This window comes from Coccinella septempunctata, chromosome 5 (assembly GCF_907165205.1).
Source record: "Coccinella septempunctata chromosome 5, icCocSept1.1, whole genome shotgun sequence".
NCBI classification, from domain to species: Eukaryota; Metazoa; Arthropoda; class Insecta; order Coleoptera; family Coccinellidae; genus Coccinella; species Coccinella septempunctata.
This window is the reverse complement of record NC_058193.1, coordinates 19,127,821-19,149,436: the sequence shown is the minus strand read 5'-3', so window position 1 is coordinate 19,149,436 and position 21,616 is coordinate 19,127,821. Positions and strand designations below refer to the sequence as shown.

At 35.0% G+C, this 21,616-nt stretch overlaps 1 protein-coding gene across 3 annotated transcripts in view; it reads right to left on the bottom strand.

Annotated features, from left to right (window-relative positions):
• LOC123312957 (superoxide dismutase [Cu-Zn]-like) overlaps positions 1-19,101 on the bottom strand; it is a 50,014-nt gene extending 30,913 nt beyond the window's left edge. Inside the window, exon 1 of one of the 3 annotated variants that reach the window (XM_044897586.1) lies at positions 18,918-19,101. The gene's annotated coding sequence lies outside the window, so the exon portion shown is untranslated. Of the gene's footprint in view, positions 1-2,868; positions 2,953-18,793; positions 18,860-18,917 lie in introns of those variants that run through there. The other 2 variants (XM_044897588.1, XM_044897587.1) reach the window with 2 other exon arrangements.
• Between the last annotated feature and the right edge of the window lie 2,515 nt (positions 19,102-21,616).

Below are 21,616 nucleotides of genomic sequence, written 5' to 3'. Positions count from 1 at the left end.
AGCGGTAGAATATTCGACAGCAACTCAAAAAATATCTCATGTTTCGATTTGAACGGGGAATTGAAAAGTAATTTGTCTATGGGAAAGAACTGCATACTGATTCTTTATGTCAGAGCAGCAGAGCTTCAGAGTCGTTACCATAAAAATCATAATATTATATACCTATTATATTATATTCCGAAGTACCCTTCAGAAGAAATAAAAGAAAATTTATATTCTTACTTCAGAATGCTAATTCAGTAGTAAAATATGCGGCGAAAAATTGACAGTTAATGTGAATGCGCAACATTACTTCGTTTTCGAGTAAAACGTTGCCGAATTCCTGAATATTGTTGCCCTGTTTGGGTTAATAGTGTTCATGTGCATAAATTGATGCACAGCTGAATCTTTCCATGAGAACTATAACTGGAACTATTAGATCTTCACCTATTCAATGGTTACCAGTTCTTTCAAACATTGTTCCGCCTCATATACGTTGACAGACTGCGGTTATGAATTCCTGGAATAAATTTCGATCCTTTCCAATTCTATCCTACATTCCAGAAAATACGATTTCAAGAGTCGCGTAAACCTTTATGTTTACTTTATGTAACTCTTTTCTTAATTCGAATATAAGGGACAAGTAGCTTAGGCAGTTTGAATGGAATGCGTCCATTATTTTTAACAAAGAAATAGGTACTAATCCCTCGAATAGAGTTCCTTTTTTGATGATCAGGAAAAAATATATTCTGAATCATATAAGAACAGCTCACGGAAGTTGCAATAATATGCTTTTCAGGTGGAATTCAGTTGAAAGCCCTAGTTGTGAATGCGTGGAATCAGAAGAAACCATAAATCATCTGGTTAATCATTGTCCGATTTATAAATTTCAGGATTGTTTTAGGGCTATATCTACATGCAGTTTCCGAATCTTTTTTTAAATTTCTCTATTTCAGATAAAAGTTTCTGGTATCTTGGAGAAGACTTACTGGATTTTCATTTTATAGTGCTAGATGCCCTTCAATATAAAATATTTCAGCTTGAACACTTTCATTTCTTACAATCCACTACACTCACGGGGAGAAAGTGTTTTTTTATACTGAGGTTTTTCCCTAAGCTCTTGTATCATATACACCAAATTGCATGATACCCCGTTTATGCTAACCTCTGCTTAAACTGTATCTCATACACATGCTACAATTATTGTTGCCGAAAAATAAAACAAAAGAAGGTACTGCTTGGATAGTGTTGAAATATCTGCAGATTTGTTTCTACAACTAAAATTAAAGTGTAAATCACAAATATCCATTAACAGCTGACAAAATGAACGAGTTCATTTTTTGATCGATCGAGATCACAGATTACTGTAATTTGTGATCCACGCAGAACAAAATAAAACGAGAGAGTATCATCGGACTTTCTCTGATAGAACTGGGATATAACGAAGCAAATGACATGGTGGCTCCGCCATGAAAAAAATTTCTTATTCTCGATTTGTTCAAATGCCATTGCATTCAAAAGTGAGGAGTGTGTACACCATGTTTTTAGACCTCTCCATTCATATATCTATTATATTCTCTATCGATAATGGGACTTCGAAAATTGAAGCCAACCCGTGTCCGGAATCGACTTCTGAGCATGTGCAGAAATATTAAGAATAAAAATACCTGATTAGCTGTCTCTTTCTTATACATAGTTTTATGAGTTGACAGGAAAGAAATGATTTTACTTCACAAACATTCGAATATTTTCGACCTTAAGGCCAGGCGCAAATAGAAACGCAGGTTGGTGAGGTGACGCAGCTTTTTCCTGCGCTGCACGTACTAACTGACAAGTCACTGTCACGCTTTACTTGGGCGGTCTCGCTCTTTTCTATGTTTTACAAAAACTCACGCTGCTTCACCTCACTAACTTGCGTTTCAATTTGCGCCGGGCCTAACAAAAGTGATGTGTTGAATCAACAAAATTGTAGGACTGTGAATCCATTTTTCTAGGTTATTCACTATCGTATATTATCTGCATTGTATCTAGATAAGTCTGTTATTGTCTTGAAATTCAGTTGAGAGTTGAGGTAATAATCTAGTTCAATTTAAGATTGCTTTTTTCAGCACTGAAATAGTGAAACATCTAAATCGACATCTATATCTATAAAGCTCAAGTGTAGTTATATTACTAATATCTACCAGTTTCTCATGTTCTAAATATTCTTATTGGCAAATTGATTATTGTATTGCTTTTATTGAAGCATGGCTCTTTTAATGAGCACTCTGTACTTTTATACAGGGTGTCTCAAGTTCGAGTGCCTATTAGACGTTTCTGGAGAACTAGACATATTTGAAATCTGAAAATTGGGATTATGATATTGTTCGAAGTTCTCTACAGAGCTAAAATATTTTCGAAGCCCAAAAACTTCCGGTTATACAGGGAGTGAAAATAAATTCGACGAAAAAATTTCTTTTCAAGTTTTCTATTCCTGGTATGATCGAGTATTCAATAGTGAATACATTTCTGTTAAAACCATTGTATTAAATCGAATAGTTTTCAAAATATCCAAAAAAAAAACTGGAAAAAAAGTCAAATATGTCTTCTTGGATTACTTCATCTTCCCAAAATGTAAACAATGATGACATTAACCTATATATCGTAATTTTGTATGAAAAGCGGAAAGGCACTTAAGGAAAAGTTAATTTCGTCCAAAGTGCGAAAAGCATTTATTCCATTGAGTCGGATCACAAGAATCCAAACAATCTGAAAAATTCTTGGTAAAAATTTTAACTGATGTCCACTATTTTCATACATAAGATACATGAATCTTGAATGGATCGTGGTATATGTTGATGCTTACAACAAATGACAAGTGTACACACCACTGTTTTAGAGACATCTTACCCCTGTCTCTGTTTTATAGTTTGAACGTCAATTCTGGTACAGCGGGTATCACCGGAATGGCTCGCGATGAAAACTGATTAATTATTGCATTCCCCCTATTATTCTCTTGAGTTTAATCAATCGGCTTGTTTTATTGCTCAATCAACTCGTTACATTTATTAATTCTAGGGAATGTAATCACCAGGAATTTTTAATTATCCGATTTGCTTTGATTTGTATTTTACTGAAGACTTGACTAACCGTTGTGTATATGTCGCAGTCGGATACTAAAATCCGTCAGTTTGCAAACTGACTAGTCGTTTTGTGCTAGTGCTGCCGAACGCCTTCTAAAACGATTTCAAGATACAGATCGTTTTACATTCGGTCTGAAATTGTACGTCAGTTTGTAAACCGACTTACAAGATATCAGACGAATTGTCATATCTATACTGCATTCACATTTATTTTAGCAGTCGGTTGGCCATGAAATAGTTTTCTCAAGTTTTTGTAACTAGAACGGAGTAAAGTTGGCACTTATGAAATGTCGTTAATATCATAACGCCGTTGCCACAACTCATATCAATTAATATTACGAAAATGCCGAAAGTGATTGAAAAAGAGACAGGGTTTCAGAAAGTACTATTTAGAATTCAGTTCCGCTCATTCAAATAGTAATACCCTGATATTCTAAAATCCACAATACGTCAGACGGTAGCGAACATTTTTAATATAAGAGAATTTATTTAATGTTTCATCTGAATCTAAACGACTTATATTTCAGCTGAATATTTCCACAATCAGAAACATTGTGAATGAAGAGAATGACAAAGAATTTCCTTCTATTGGAAGACCCAAAAAAGTGGTGAAATTTGAGAATTTTATTTTTGAGTGAATTAATGCGAAAAGTTTACTACAGGATTTTTGATAAATGTCATCGGAGAATAAGTTCCCTAAAATGGATTTTTCTATTTTTCATTTGACTTCTCCTATACAATGTAAATGTCTTAAGGCACTAATAAATACCTAATTATTATAATTACATCATTGTATGGAGATGAATAGCCACAAATACGCGCAAGTTGCCCTGTTACTTGTTTTATTGTTTATTCATGTGAAATTTTTGTTCAACGGTGAAGTTGCATCTTAACTTGAAACTTCCTTCAACTCTTTTTACTTATATTGATGCAAGATGATTTTTGTTGAAGAATTTAACATTCTTGTAATTATCTGTTAATTCCTTCGGGAGATACCCATTCCCAACCACTGCATCATATGCATTTCATCTTCGGGTTAATATTTTTGAAATCTACAAATGATGTAAGCCAAAGAAGATAACGAACATTAACTCTCCTCAAGCGAGTGCATATTATGATATTATACTGATCTCTTGTATTTTCCATGCAAATAACTGGATTTGGTATGCCTTCAATCAGTTTGTATAAACTTCAATTATGTTCGTCACATAGTTTCCGAAGAGATTCGACATTGTGATAAAATACGTAATAACAGAAACTTTTACGTAGAACGGGCAACATAGCGTTGATTTAAAACCCAAAAATGTTTTGACAAGCTTCATAACCCCACATTTTCGTACTATACAGAGTGAAATGTGTCAAATTTCCATGGCCAACCGACTGCTAAAATAAAGTTGAATGAAGTATACATCCTTTTAACCGTTTCGCCTGAATGTTATTCAGTTTTCAGTTTTTTTAATGGAGAAGTGCAATTTTGTAGGTTACGACTGCTCAATGTCTCTATAAAAAGGAAGAGTTGGAAGAAGCATTATACAAGGATATTTTCTCGGATATTTTTTATCTAGATTTACTATTCTGGTAAGAAACATAACCTATATAGTGTTCAATTATATCAGATACAGAGGTGTTTTTGTTTCAAGGTACCTATTTCATGAATACAGATGCCATTTGACCGTCCTTGCTGCTACAAGTATTTGTTATTGAGATAAATAAAAGAAATAATATGTTGCATTCCTTTTCTTTTCCATAACCTTTGCCCTTTGTTGATATTAAAATATTAAAAACTAAGTGTGGTTATCTCAGGTAATTGTTAACATGATCAACAATTACTTCATTGATAAACCCAGTGAAGTTGTCAATTCGCTACCATCACAGAACTCTCATTTACCTGAAATGGGTGGTTCCTTTTGAATGATTCCATATTCTTGAAACCCTTCATTTGTGACGAACTGTTGACTCTTTTGAATAATAGGCTAAAAGGTAAGTCTTCTAAAGGTTTCGATGATATTCCTACATCTATATTAAAGAAGGTATTACCTGTTGTAATTTGTTGTTGTTTTTAGTAAATCTCTCATTTACATCGGGCTGCTTTCCTTCAATTCTTAAAATAGGTAAGGTCGTACCTGTTGTGAAATCAGGATGCCATTCACCAACCTTGGAAAATTTTCGCCCTATAACGATTTCTTCTTGTTTCTCAAAGGTTTTTGAATTGCCCTTCCTCATAAGGCTAACTGATTTTTTGGAGAGGAAGAATGTAATTAATGCTAGCCAACATGGCTTCTGTTCAGGCCGGTCAACTGCTAGTGCTATTGGTTCATTTGTGGATAGGGTTGTGAGTTTCATTGAGGCAGGCGAGTGTCCTGCTGGAATCTCATGTGACTTGAGCAGGGCATTCGACTGTGTCAACCACGAGATTTTGTTGTCGAAATTGGTTTCTTGTGGTCTCCGTGGGAAGGCCCATGACTGGATTGCCTCATTTTTGTCGGGTCGGAGTCAGTACGTGACGGTTCGTCATTCTGATGGCGCAGTTCTTAAAAATTATTCTTCTCAAAAAAGAGAGGTAAATATCGGGGTTCCCCAAGGTTCAATGTTGGGGCCTATTCTATTTGTCATCTAAGTTAATGATCTAGATCAATTGCCACTTTTGGGAGCTGACCCAATGGGGGTCTCTATGGTAAAGTATGCAGATGATGTTTCTTTTGTTGTCAGTGACGGGAGTGATAGCGGACTCAGTGATGTTTGTTCGGAAATAATGAAACACACATTGGATTGGTGTATAAAAAATAAATTGTGTCTCAATCCTAGAAAGACTCAAATTGTGCGATTTCTCAATAGACAGAAACAAGTTCAACCGCTTGAGGTAAAATCAAATGATTATGATGAGCCGTTGCCTCAGACTCCTTCTCTTAAGTTTTTGGGAATGATTTTGGATGACACCCTTTGCTTTAGAGATCATTGTGAGTCTCTTTTAACGAAATTAAGCTCGCAGTGTTTTCTGTTTCGTAATTTAAAAACTGTGTTGGCTCCAGATCAGCTTGTATTAATGTACCATGCGCAGGTGGGGTCACGTTTGAGGTATGGCCTACTATATTGGGGCAATTCATCCTTGGCTCCGAGTCTGTTTATCGCGCAGAAGAGGATACTGCGAGTGATTGCTGGTGTCTCCCAATTCGTTTCCTGTAGACCACTTTTTGCAAGATATAGAATTCTACCTCTCGCATGTTTGTATATTTTTGAGATGTCTGTTTATGTCTTCAAGAATCGAGCTCTGTTTTCGACCAATGATCTTATGCGTGAAAGATCCACAAGGCAGGATAAATACCTCCATATTCCCTTCTGTAAATATAATGTAACCCTCAATACGCCGAATTATATGGGAAAAAAAATTTTCAATTCACTACCTGATGACATTAAAAGTATCCGTAGTGAAGTAAATTTCAAGAGAAGTCTTAATAGCTATCTCCTTGTCAACTGTTTTTATAAATTGAATGATTTTTTGAAATTAGTGTAATAGGGTGCACTGTTACTTGTTTGTCTTTTCTATGTACTTTATTTGTATAGTATTCATTGCTGTATACCCCAGCTGATTGTTTTACTGACAATTTTCTACACAATACATGTATGCATTGTCCATGAAAATAAAGTATATTATTATTATTATTACCTATCTTTTTTTCTTCTTTGTCCATGTGTCCAGGATAATGAAGTTCAGCTGGTAATGCCAATATAAAACAGTTCAATTCACCAGTCACCTCGAGATACGAAACGTTCAAGAATAAAATTCATTTTGATTTGACAATCTGTCCGATGAGTTGTTCGCAGTTTACAAATTGACTGAAAATTTCAGGCCGGTTGTAAAATAGTTATTTTTGTATCTAGTGCGCGAAATGCTACTTTGGTGATCGAGAACTGATTTTTTTTTAACTCGGCTGCGCCTCGTTAAAAAAATAGTCGAGATCACCAAAGTATTTCGCGCATGAGATGCAAACAAAATTTTTTCTACAAACGTCAAAAATATTATTCTAAAATGAGTAACATGCTTAGCTTAATATGAAAAAGAGTATTGAAATTTCAGGATCAAGTGCTGTCACCTCTACGGCAGTTGCTTGCAAATCAAAAATGGATAGTCTCATCCAACTCCTAAATCTACGATATCACGAGCTGAATCTGAGTTATCTGGTTATTGGTTCGTGCACTGGCTGCACCATTAATGTTAACATTGTGAATAATAAATAAAACTAGGTAGTCTTAAATTTTCTCACAATGTGAAAGCCTTAATTATTGTTATACATTAATAAATGAATGATTTCTTGGATTTTTGCTTGATTGAGGAACATAAAGGTTAAGATATAAAAATCCCATATACTTCGCGCACGGTGTCATGGTAACGAAGGAAAATGAAAAAAAGGGTCACTTCGCATATTGTTGCCAATGCGCGAACCTTGTCATTTTTTGACGTTTGTAGAAAAAGATCTGTATTTCAATAGCGTTTTAGAAAACGTCTAGTGACTGACAGACTAGTCATTTCACAAACTGAAGGATTTTATACTTCATTCAAATTTATTTAAGCAGTCGGTTGGCCATGAAATAATTTTCTCAAGTTTTTGTAACTAGAACGAAGTAAGGTTGGCACTCATGAAATATCGTTAATGTCATAACGCCGTTGCCACAACTAATATCAATTTTCATTACGAAAATGCCGAATGTGATTGAAAAAAGAGATAGGGTTTCAGGAAGTGCTATTTAGAATTTAGGTCCGCCCATTCAAATAGTTATACCCTCTGATATTCTAAAATCCACAATACGTCAGACGGTAGGGTAGCGAACATATTCAATGTAAGAATTTATATAATGTTTCATCTAAATCTAAACGACTTACATTTCAGCTGAATATTTCCACAATCAGAAAGATTGTGAAAAAAGAGGATGACGAAGAATATCTTTCTTTTGGGAGACCCAAAAAAGTGGTGGCATTTGAGAATTTTATGTTTGAGTGAATTAATGCGAAAAGTTTACTACAGGATTTTCGATAAATGTCATCGTAGAATAAGTTCCCCAAAATGGATTTTTCTATTTTTCATTTGACTTGTCCTATACAATGTAAATGTCTTAAGGTACCAATAAATACCTAATTATTATTATTCAAAGGTGAAGTTCATCTTGACTTGAAACTTCCTTCAATTCCTTTTACTTATATTGATGCAAGATGATTTTTGTTGAAGAATTTAACATTCTTGTAATTATCTGTTAATTCCTGCGGGAGATACCCATTCTCAACCACTGCATCATATGCATTTCATCTTCGGGTTGATATTTTTGAAATCTACAAATGATGTAGGCCAAAAAAGATAACGAACATTAACTCTCCTCAAGCTAGTGCATATTATGATATTATACTGATCTCTTGTATTTTCCATGCAAATAACTGGATTTGGTATGCCTTCAATCGGTTTGTATAAACTTCAATTATGTTCGTCACATATTTTCCGAAGAGATTCGACATTGTGATAAAATACGTAATAACAGAAACTTTTACGTAGAACGGGCAACATAGCGTTGATTTAAAACCCAAAAATGTTTTGACAAGCTTCATAACCCCACATTTTCGTACTATACAGAGTGAAATGTGTCAAATTTCCATGGCCAACTGACTGCTAAAATAAAAGTGAATGAAGTATAGTATCCGTCTGCAAAATATACACAGTGTATATACGGTCCATCGAGGGTACCATATTCCTGAACGAAGTGTTTTTTCCTTTCTACAAAAATAGATGAAGCTAGAGAATAAGTCTTCGGAAAAAGCAACTTGATACATAAATTTGTAAGGTGAGGTTATGAGAAATATGGGAAAAAATTAATCAGGAACAGATAATATTAGTTGAATGCCGTAAAAAATGTTGTTGGTTGATATGATATAAGATCTATATATTCCAGTATAAAGATTGGCCTCAGGTAGAAAATATTCTGCATTTAACTCTGTCAGAATCTACCCAATAAATTAAAGAAAAGAAGTAGCTGAGACATATTAAAAAATTGCGTGCAATTATTGATTACCCGAAAAATTACTGCGAAAAATACATCGATCACTTCCAAAAGTGAATGTTCTTGACCTCAAAATACACCATCTCATCATTATAATACAAAAGAGGTTGATAAAAACATCCCATTTGACACTCCCCGGCAACAAAAGACCTAATCATTTCTGCCACAAAAAATTAGGGTAATTGCATTTAAAAAAACTCATCTACCCTCAAATCCTCGTAGAGGATGTATAATAAAAAAATAAAAATCCTCAACGGTGAACTTGGTTTTTACTCACTGTTTATGTTTCAAGAATTATAATGAAATAATTCAAGAATTATTCACATGGCAGCTTTCCTTGAAAGTACGGAATAACTTAGCGTTATACAGAAGAGACTGATACACGAAATGATTGAGATGAGAGAAATGGAAATACAGTAAATAAAAAAATTGCACCCAGAATTTGGGCAATATTTACAGCTATTTGTTAGAGATGATACTGGACAGAAACCAGGAATGAGACGTTGGATGAGCAAGAAGATTGATGGACTGTGATTTGTGAGAAAAGTTGAAAATTAACTGATGAAATCGAAATTGAAAACTGATTACAAACCCTATAGATGTTTTGTTTGATTATCCAATGGAGAAATGGAAATTTTAAATTCTGTCTGTATTTTTAGCGGAATTATGCTATGTAGGTGTTATTGTTGAAGTCGGTCTTATAGGTAACCTCACTTTCGGTAATGTTCAGAAGGTAATGATAATAACTGTGTTTTGAGTTTTGATCTTAAAATTATATATTAATATACTCTAGAAACCCTGAAGATGCAATAAAGTAAATTGCGAAAGCTTGGTGATGAGTCATTAAACCCTTACTTTCAGGTAACCTAATTCTATCATTTATATAGTTTGATCTTGCCACCTGTTTTTTATTTCTTTTTGACACAAAGCTAATGCATTCTATACCTATTGTATAAAACGCATATAACGTTTCCAGATCAGAAGAGAACATAGTATAAATTTTCGTTCATACAATTATTGAAATTTTAGAACAGTTAAAATTGAAAGTACCTACTAATATAAAGTAAACCCCCAAAGACCAAACTCATAATTGAAAATTCTCTAAAGTTCATACTACTGGAGTTAATATGACGAGGATAGGATAGTAAAGCATGGCTCATGTGAACTGTGAAGTCAAATAAATAATGATCTTTTCCCGCGCATGTCTCATTCGTTGGTTTATATGTTTACTGCTGTATCTACTTTGTTTTGCAATTTTTAGATGTTGAATTTGACTCCACAGCTTAATAATGTCATTCTATTAAAAGGCTTTCAATTAAGATCATATTTTATATGGTTATCGGACTTATGGTGAGTTATTTTACATTTTCCAGCATTTTTGTGTTTTGTTCTCTTGGTTCGGATTACGTTTTCATTGGGAAGGTGTTCAAAACCTTTGAGATGAACGAGATCTTCAGACCCAGTCACGAATGTCTTCACGAGACCCCTTATTTTTCATTTAAAATTGACGCCTTCCTCGACAGCACATCTGTTACTCGATGAGCTAATATGCTTATTTCAATTTTAACATCTATCAATTGATTTCAGTTTTGTGTTCTGAAGAGGGCTATCAGCCGAAACATGTCAACACAATAAATTAAAAAGTTCAAGTATACTGGAATTAAGACCATCCGTTCCTCGTCAAATTCATAGTTGACTAACAAAGCATATTAAATCATCTTTATCATATAAATATTTCTACCTCCATGGTTCATGGCGACAATATCTACTTATTATATCGAATTCCAGCATATTCACGATTTCAGTTACTGTACAAAATTTGAAATGATTCATCGCTTTGTTGGAACAATTCGACCGATTGTTCACTATTATCAGCAGAAACTGATACAAATTTGTTACTGTCTTTTATTTCGCCAAGCACAACGAACCGTAGATTGAATCGAAACGACTCAGTGATTAATGGCGCTAAAATTAGTATTTCGATTCAATACAAATTCCGCTTATGAATTATTACTCCCTTTGGAAAAAAGATTACTCCATTAGAAAATAAGATTACTCTACTAGGAAATAAGGTTACTCCATTAGGAAATAAGCTCACTACCTTAGAAAAAAAGATCACATTAGGCAATGAGAGGGGTTCTGATGCTGAATCAATTCATGTTATTCGATCAAGATCGAAGAACAGCTCCCTAAGTACACTCCTTGTTCTTAAAATATTGATAATTTTCATTGATAAGTAGGTATGTGAGTTTACTACATACTGGTATGATTTTTTGAGTTTTGCTAAATAAATTAGTAGTCATGTTTCGATTTCTAGTAGGTACCAGAATTCTTGCGATAATACAGAGTGATTCACCACGATGGCCTATTAGACATTTATGAGAACTTATTACAATTTTGTACTGGAAATTTGCAGGTTGGGGTGGGACAATGAACTCTCTCCTCAAAACTATTTCTCATTTGAAATGGAAAATCCAGTATTTTTTCGATTCGTGAGAAAACTGATTCGATGACAATTTCAACATTTTGCCTTTCCTTAAGTGAAATGTCAACGGTTTATCAGTTTTTGGGACTCTATGGATTATTTCTGTTGCGGAGGATATTTTGAAAAATCTTCACCACTTCCGTATTCACCATTACGTAGAATTATAAAACTATTTGCGCTTTGGAATCAAAATGTACAGGGAGGACTACTCACCTAAATAAACCCTATACCTTGAATGTAATCTTCCAGAGTTATCAAAGGGAAATTTGAAATAAGGGAATAGAGCCATTTCGAACTGCTTGATTATTCTTGTGTGTTCATAAAAGGTTGAAATTATTTATCGTAATTTTAGTTGTTTCCAGTGGTTTCCGGAACTCACAGAATAATCTAGCAGTTCAAAACGACTCTTTTACTTTATTTCAAGTTTTTTTTGGCAACTGTGAAAGTTTCCATTTCAGGTGAGTACAAGGTTTCTCAAGATAACTTCCTTCAATTTTAAATAGAATCGACTGAAGAATTAAAATATATAGGTTTTAATTCGAAAATCTTGGGTTTTGTTTAATTCGATTTTACAATAACAATTACAATAACAACAATTTTATTCTCAGAATTTTCAATACAAATATACATAGAAATGAGAAACCGTCAATAATGGAGAAAAAAAACTAGAAGAAATTATACTCTAGTGTTCACATAGGAATAGTTTGAAAATTCAGAAATCGAGTAAGGTTCATAGAAAGTAAGTATATATGTATATTATTATTTCTATAGTAAGGTTCAATATCTATAATCAAATTTGTGAGTTCTCTCTTGAATGTGGTATAATTCACTATATTCAAAATATTCTTAGGTACACTATCATAGAAATTTATAGACATATACTTAGTGTTCTTTTCAGTTGGTGTCCTTTTATGTATTGGAAAGAAAAAGGGATCAGTACGTCTTGTGCTATTATGATTTTTTAAATCCTCAAAATAATGTGGATTTTTTTTCATAAAAAGTATGTTTTCCAGACCGTATAATCCAATTTTGACTGGAATTCAATTCTGTCTGAAATGCCCTCTGTAAGTATCTTTATATTTTATACCAAGCATAGATCTTCAAGCGTATTTTTGACTAACAAATAATTTAGTGCCTTCAGAATCACTACACCATATCAATATTCCATACCTACGTACGGAATCGAAACTTGAGAAATACACTGCGCAAAAAAATTAACGCACATTATGGAAATCTCAAATTTATTCTACAACTGAAGGTGTTCTCAATGATAATAATTTTTATCAGAATTATGCATGCATATGTTATCCTCTTTCGACGGTTTCCTTCAATACAGATGTTTTTTCCCAGCAGGAATAAAAAAAGATGATATTATCAGATTTTGAATGTATTAGCTCCATTCTAAAATCAGTTGTTCTCGACCAATTCTAGTGATCAATAGTTTTTCTTTCGTTTGATTTTCTACACTCGATCGCTATTGAACGCGAAACACGCAATTTGACCAAAGAGGAATGTCCCAAGCGGTAGTTTTGCGAGAGGAAGGGTGGACATACACAAGAATTGCAGAAAGGTTTGGAGTTTCCCATACAAGTGTGTCCAGAATATTGCAGCGATTCAGGCAGACAGGTATGAATGTCCGAAGACCAGGACAAGGTAGACCACGGGTAACAACTGCCATTCAAGAACGTTACTTGAGAGTTTCTTCATTGGGACAACGGTTTGCAACCGCTCGCCTCCTTCAAATTCAGCTTGAGCAAACTCATGAGGTGCAAATTAGCACTCAGACAATAAGAAATCGCCTCAGAGAATATGATTTAAGGCCTCGTGCCGCGGCAAGAGGCCCAGCTCTTACCCCAGCCCATCGAAGGGCGCGTTTGGATTTTGCGAGAGAGCATATCCATTGGGAAGAGGCCGATTGGGACAGAGTTCTCTTCACAGATAAGTCTAGATTCTGCCTCTACCATTGTGATCGACGTTTACTTGTATACAGACGTCCACATGAAAGATATGCTCAGTGCAATTTCCTGAATACTACTGGTTTCGGGGGAGGATCGATTATGGTATGGGGTGGAATATCTTTGACTGCTCGCACAGACCTAGTGGTCGTTGATAATGGAGCTATGAATGCTGATAAGTATATAAGGAACATTCTTGAAGAGCATGTAGTGCCATTTGTCCCATACATTGGTGAAAATTTCATTTTTATGGACGATAATGCCAGACCCCATAGTGCGCGCATCGTTCAGGAGTACCTTGAAGAGGTTGAAGTCTCTCGAATGGAATGGCCAGCAAGAAGTCCAGATCTCAATCCGATTGAGCAGGTTTGGGACAACCTCAATAGGTTGAAGAAGTTCAGAAAATATCCAGCTACTCTTAATGACTTAGGAATCCAACTCGGAGAAATCTGGGAAGGATTAGATCAGAACATTTTAAGATCACTCATTTTGAGTATGAAACGTCGTTGCCGAGCTGTAATTAACGCAAGGGGTGAAAATACCAAGTATTAAATCACTTATCAGCATTTCAGTATTTTGAAAATTGTTCATTTCTCTTCTTTCACATAAGATTCGGTGGAATACTGAATTTTTCTTCCAGTTAATGTGTCTTGTTTCGTTCAAAACCTTCCCGAGAGAACATAAAAAATAAGTTATAAAGTCAATGTAGAGTTAACTTTCATTAAAATTGAGATTTTCAGAATGTGCGCTAATTTTTTTGCGCAGTGTAGATGGATCTTGAAAGTTGCCAGTCTACACGTCGATTTGTCATAATTGATGATCCTCTCATAAACATCCTATAAATTTTGGATCGAAAAAGCAAACAGTGCTAAAATACGACATAATGGAAAAATTGAAAATGGTAAAGATTTTTTGAAAACCGCATCCATTCCTCAATTCCACATGCCAATGAACGGTTTCTGAGATATCGAATTTTGAACGTGAGAGGGTGGTAATCAACACCTTGAATCCCAAGGGATGAAATTTCCACCGAATAATCACATCCACGTAAGAATTCTATATGCCAAGTCTCTTTTTGCGCCGCTGAACGGTTTCCGAGGGATCGAATTTTGAACATTACAGGGTGAAAATTAAACCCGCTGACCATGATGCGTGGATTCTCAAGAATTTAACACATTCTAGCAAATCTGAGATCCTATGTTCATTATTTATGTGAATCGTCCTTATTCCAGCATAAATTTGACCTCCGCTTCGCACGCCACTGGACTCCGCGTTCGGGTGTTTCCGTCAAACGATCCTCTAGGTCCACGCCGGCAGGTGTCGACAGTTAGGTATACGCCATCGCGGACATTTTTAGGGAACATTTGGAGCTCTACAAAATTGTACTTGATCATTATTTCCTTTTTTATATTTCACCCAGCGTCGGAAATAAAAGCCTGAAATCAATACCGGCTTCATTTGTATGGAGAATCGATATTTTTAATCATCCCTTCACATTACAGGAATGTATTCCACACGAAAACGTCTCGAATAAAACCTCTACACAGTGCACGCTGGAATTTTTTTTTTAGCATTTTCAACTCCTACGTACGGCTAGTCCCACAGCGCAAAACTGTCAGATAAACATGAATTCATTATCAGAGAAACGTAGGGCATATACAGTATCTTAATCTGACACGCTCGAGTATGTACACCTATCGATTTTTTTACATCTTGGAGACCCTGCAGACGCTTTCCCCACCGCTGAAAGTACATACATCATAGAACCTTTTTTTCTTTCTGCCATCTAATCTTCAAAATCCACTAGGTCTCCACGACGCTCGACTAAATCCCGATTCAGCATAGTCGGCTCCCCAACTACAAAGCTCAATAATCTTTCTCAATTCGTCTACTGATAGTGCGGATGAACTAGAGTTTCATTTCATGTAACTTATTTGTTGTACACTGAAGGAAATGATTTGAAATAAAGAACATTATTATTATTATTCTCTTAATCTGACAATTTAATCCTGTCGAAAATGTGTGGGAGGGCGCCAAAGTTGCAAGAAAAAAGTCACGTGTATATTCTCGAGCGTGGTGGCATTTTCTCTTATTTTAAAGCTAATGATTCACGAATAACGGAAAAAATATAATCTGACAGTTTCAACAAAACAATGAAAATTGGCTATAAAGGTCACAAAAATCTGTTTTTTTGAATTATCTTTTTCCCTTCTCCTTCCGATCCTTTTCGTATTAATCATAAAAGTTGTAGAGCATAACATTTTTTACAATCCTAATCAATTTTTTCTACGTTCAAACGTTTCTGAGATATATGACGATTAATGCGAGGTGTTTAGCAATACATGCTGAAGCGAAAATTCATTCGTTGGAAAATAGTACATTCTAAGGTTCAGTCACGGACTAATTTCGAAAATGTCATCATAGAAATATCTTGTTAATTGGATGAATGTAGATTAGACCTCAGAACATAAATAAATCTATGTTCCAAGGATCAGACTGGGATTCTACATTGACCTTGCCCTTTCGCATGTGTGGCTAAGCTCCTCGCCCTTATCGCCTTCTGACTCGAGAACAGTTAAGAGTATGTAGAATTGCTTCAAACAAAAGTTGTGTAGAATTTTATTATCTACAATATTCATAATGAATACAAAAACAATTAGAAGTACAGGCAGGGGAATATTCGGAAAAAAAGCATTTTTATCATCTTCAGATTAAGAAAACCCCCCGGATCAATGTCAGATTAATGGGTCAACACGTCTACAACACTGAGATTAACCATGTGCATGAAATTCTGACACGCACGAGTATGTACAGGTTAAGATTTTTTTTTTACATTTTCAAAGGATCGCTGTGACCTTGCGTCACGTCCAATTTGTCAGTCCCTTGAAAAGTAGCTTCCTTTGGGTCCAATTAACATATCCTCCAAAAATCTGACACGCTGGAATTTTTTTTTTATTTTCAGCTCTTCCGTACGACCAGTCCCACCGCGCAAACTGTCAGATAAGCATGAATTCATTATCAGAGACACGTAGAGCATATATATATTTATCGGTTTCATAACATCTTTCGTCGTTGTCCGATGGCTAATTTCCATGACCTTCTGTAATTCCACTGGTTTTCTGTCAGATTTCTTGCGCTCATCGCTTTCGAAACCCCCTCCATCCACGTCTTTCTTGGTCTTCCTCGTTTTCTTCGATTTGGTGGTACCCATTCCAGGATCTGCTTTGGTAGTCTGGTGTTATCCATCCTCTGCACGTGTCCATACCAAATAAGATGTCTTCGTTCGATGTCTGTCATGAGAGATCCTTCTATTCCCATTCTTGCTCGAACATCTTCATTCCGTATTCGGTCTTTTCTTGATATTCCTAGTGACCTTCTGAACACATCCATTTCGGTAGCCTCCAGTCTCTTCCTATTGTTCTCTGTAATTTTCCACGTTTCTGCGCCATATAATAAAGAACTTTTTATCATCGTATCATATATGTTATATTTTCGTTTTTTTCCTATTTCGCTGCTCCAGAAGACTCCATTCAAACAAGAGATGAGACCCCTGGCTTGGTTGATATGTTTTTTTATTTCTCGATCGTCCCTGTCTGTAATATCAAACTTCACACCCAAATATGTGTAGCTGGTGCAGGCAGCGATTTCTTCTGTATCGAGTTGGATGTTCGATAATTCACCTCCGATTGGTAAATATTTGGTTTTTTTGGTATTGAGTTCTAAACCCCACTCTTTATACTCTTCCTGCAATTTTCGGGTCATGTATTCCAGGTCTGCCTTGTCATTGGCAATGATCACTTGGTCGTCCGCAAACTGTAATGTGAACAGGCAGGTGTCTCCCAGGTATATTTCCATCCCTTTACATTTTATTTTCCAAAGAGATAAAGCTTTGGCCACATAAATTTTAAAGAGTGTTGGAGATACGCAGCAGGCTTGACGTAACCATTTGTTGACCGAAAAACTTCGTGACAGTCGATTGCCTATTTTTATTCTGGATTTTGAGCCATTATACAGATTCTGAAGAGCTGTGATTAAGGTTTGATTGATATTCGACTGCTGTAATACATTCCATAGTTGCTTAACCGGTACCGTGTCATAGGCTTTGTGAAGGTCTATAAACATAAGATGAGTTTCCTGGTTTGTGTTCATTCTTTTCTCTATTAATTGTTTCAAGCAGAAAACGTTATATACAGTATCTTAATCTGACACGCTCGAGTATGTACACCTGACGATTTTTTTTACATATTTGAGACCCTGCAGACGCTTTCCCCACCGCTGTAAGTGCATACATCATAGAACTTTTTTCGTTCTACCATATAATCTTCAAAATCGATTAAATCCCGATTTAGCATCGTCGGCTCCCCAACTATATGTGAATAAATATCCTCGTAAATATCCATATGGGGCAATGTGTATTAATTAGTTTATGGCACTGAATAGATTCCAGATTTTTGTCAAACATGATGGAAATAACAAACCATTCTTCGGATAATATTTGTGCCTAAGAAACATACATATACCGTGTGGCCCAATCCCGAGCCCAATCCAGACGCGGCGCTCATTTTGAGGCAGTTAATGAAGATATTTTCAAAAATATTTTCTTGTGGTGTGTGTAGGTTGTTCAAAAGCACAATTTAAAATTATTGTCATATATACAGCGTGTTCGAAAACAAAGATACACTTCTGTATGTATCGCTAGCGTAACTAGTGTCTTCGTTAATTGCTATTAAAAAAAAAACTCCATATTTTCAATTTTTCGCCATTATCTTGTGAAGGGTTTGAGCTTGCCATTCTATTTTTGAGGTCAAATGCAGGGTGTTACCCGAGGTGTAACCTAAAAAAGTGTAACTTTGGTCTATATCTTTGTTTCGAACAACCTGTATAGATGACAATAATTTTAAATTGTGCTTTTGAACACCCTATACACATCACAAGGAAAGATTTTCAAAATATCTTTATTTACTCCCTCAAAATGAGCGCCGCGTCTGAGGTGGGCCACCCGGTATATATATATATGTATATGTTATTTAAGTTACTCAGATAAAGATCCTATGCATATGATATATATATGTTAAAGGGTGTAGAGACTCACGTATCACTTTTTAGCCTGGTGATACGTGATTCTCTACACCCTTAAACCTATATAGAGTATATGTATATGTATATATAAGTTTAACAATAATTGTTGTAAGGGCTGGTGAAAAACTTACATGTGCACAATTAAAATATGAAAAGGTATAATGCAGTTCGATACGAAATATTACAATCGAAGTATACTCATTACCGGTGCGATAAACAGACAAAAAATAAATAATTATTCCCTGTTAAACTTACGTAGACGAGTCTGGTTCGTGTTGAATTCGAACGCGATAAACCAATACACACACCCACGACTTTCAACCGGTCCCGATAGTTAAAAAATATAGTTTATTCCCTAAAAACGAGCACTTATCTTCACGAATTTTCATCGAACAATAGATGTCTAACCTCAATTTAACGCATAACATTCCAAGAACCAGAATCCGGGACTGGCGCATTCCCTGTTACCATTGTTGCCAAACTTCGAAAAGAACATATCCGGAGAACTAGAACTTCGATCTTCAAATAGGTATCAAGATTAAGAAATGTATTCAATCTACCACTTAATCTCAAACTTTGACAACTCTGTAACAAATCTTCAACAGAGGACAGTGATGAATGTGATGAGCATCCATTCAACTGGAATCAAGTCGATATAGTTAGGACGTGATCTACCTTTTTGTGGAAAGTGCAATCAGCTCTGTTTGGTTATTTATTTATCAGACGAAATTTTCCATAGTTAGAATGAGTACATAAATGGCAGAGTTATTCGGCATTTCAAATGGTGATATACTCGAGTACTTTTCATATCGGATTCTTGACCTAATTGTTCTATATCATCATCGTCATCATGAACGTCATCTCAAATTATCATGATAAATGATAATATTCGATAGGATTGATAAAACAGATAGAGTTTCTATTGATTAGTATGAGATTCGATATACAGGCTTTACATCGGTTCACAAGTCCACAATTAAGTTTTACATTTTAACCAGAGCATCAAAAGAAGAAACTAATTTGATGAACCTCTCTCTCTAAAAAGCAGAGCCGGTCTTAGGCACCACTGGCGTACTGGGTATGAATTTTCTTGGCGCCTTTTTCCGAAACAATCAAAAAAATTAATATATTCTATCTGCGATACGATATACATCAAGATGAACAGTCTGATTGAGCAATACCGTATTCCAGCAGAACTCCTCACTTTCAACGCACGTTGTGGTTTTGTCTCAATCACTAAAGTAAAATTAGTGATTTAAGGAAAAATGAAACCTTGCCGACAAAAAATTTGCTTCCATTAATTGAAAAATTAGTCGGTGAGCTCTAAAGAAAGGTTTATATTCCCAATTTGAATATTCTCTTAATAAAACATCGATAAAAATCAATTTTAGAAGAATTTATTCATGACTTCTCATTTCTTCAATGATTTTGATGAAACAAGAAGGGCAGAAGATTGAAAAAGATCCCCGATTACACATGTTGCCAATGTTTAGATTTTCTAGCCCTATTTGCCGTTGGTTCTAGCACAGGCACATTCCAAATATCTGTATCTGTATAATGTTTTTTCTAAAGTTCCTAGCACAAAAAGATCAATTTTAGCTCATAACACTTATGGCTGTTCACAACGCTTCAGTTTGAAATGATAAAATTTTTATACCATGTTCAAGCACAGAATTTCTCTAAACTGAACATACTATACCTTTTCAACTTCAAATTGAGACTAATTACATTCAAATTGGGATTAAACAAATTCAAAATGAGAATAAGCAACTTCAAAATGATTCTTTAAAAATATATGTATATATTTTGTCAAATGAAAATGGTATTGATTAGATCCTTTTGAGTGTTTTGTATTCTAACCATGCCAGATTACATTAAAGGAACGGAAGCAACGAATGTCAGATTCTGCTTTACTTCAGAAAAATGGGAAATTCACCTCAATTTGGGTTATCACTGCATATGCAAGTTTGAACTGAATAATTATGAGTTTCATTCATGATTTTTTCAAATTCACCGCGGAAACTTATATTCAAAATCATCTTTCAAATATGGGGTTTTAAAATTTAAATCGCTTGGTTCAGAGTTTACGATCTGGCAACAGCGTCTACAAGATAAAGAAAAGAACAATGTCCGATCAGCTTGTTTATAAAATAACTAACTAAGCTGTTGATCTACAGGCGCGTACTTACTGGCGAGCTTCAACTGCAACCGGCCATTAAAATCCCATAAAATTTTACGACCTTCCTCGTTCGTCGCAGACTTCATAGACAGCCATCTTTGTCTATCTCATCAAGATATTGCATTTGTTGTCCTTTATTATCAAGACATATTTCAGTCGATGTTGCCAGCTTGTGCAATTCTCACAAAACGCTTTAAACTTGAAATACCCATTGTTATTTTTTATTTTTAAGTGCTTAATTTTTTTTGGGAAACGGTTGAAAGAGTTATTTCAAAATGTGACGTTTCAAAGATATTTCATGAAAAATACATCATTTTCGTCAGAAGGAGTATTCACTATTCTGTTGAAATATGAAATAAAACTGAAAATGACTGTTCTCAGTATAAAATTGTTTAATCCCATTTTGAATGTGTCTATTCCATTCCCATTCGATTGTGTTCACATTTTGCTGTTGCTTATTCCCATCTTGAATTTGTTTAATCTCAACTCGAATGTGATTAGTCTCAATTTGAAGTTGGAAAAGTATAGTTTGAGAATTGGGAATTCCAAACGAGCGATACGCCTTCTGGTGTCAATTTTTGTAAATAAAATGTTAGTGGACTTTTTTTACATCGAGGAACGGAGAATATTTTAGTGTTTCAATCTGAGTTTTCATGAAAAATTTATCTTCATCTGTTGAAAATATCTTTATCGATCTAATGATAATGAGGGAAGCCCAGTGAAGTTTTCATAATTTGGATTGTTTGAGCAAATCTTCGAATACGAATTTCTTGTG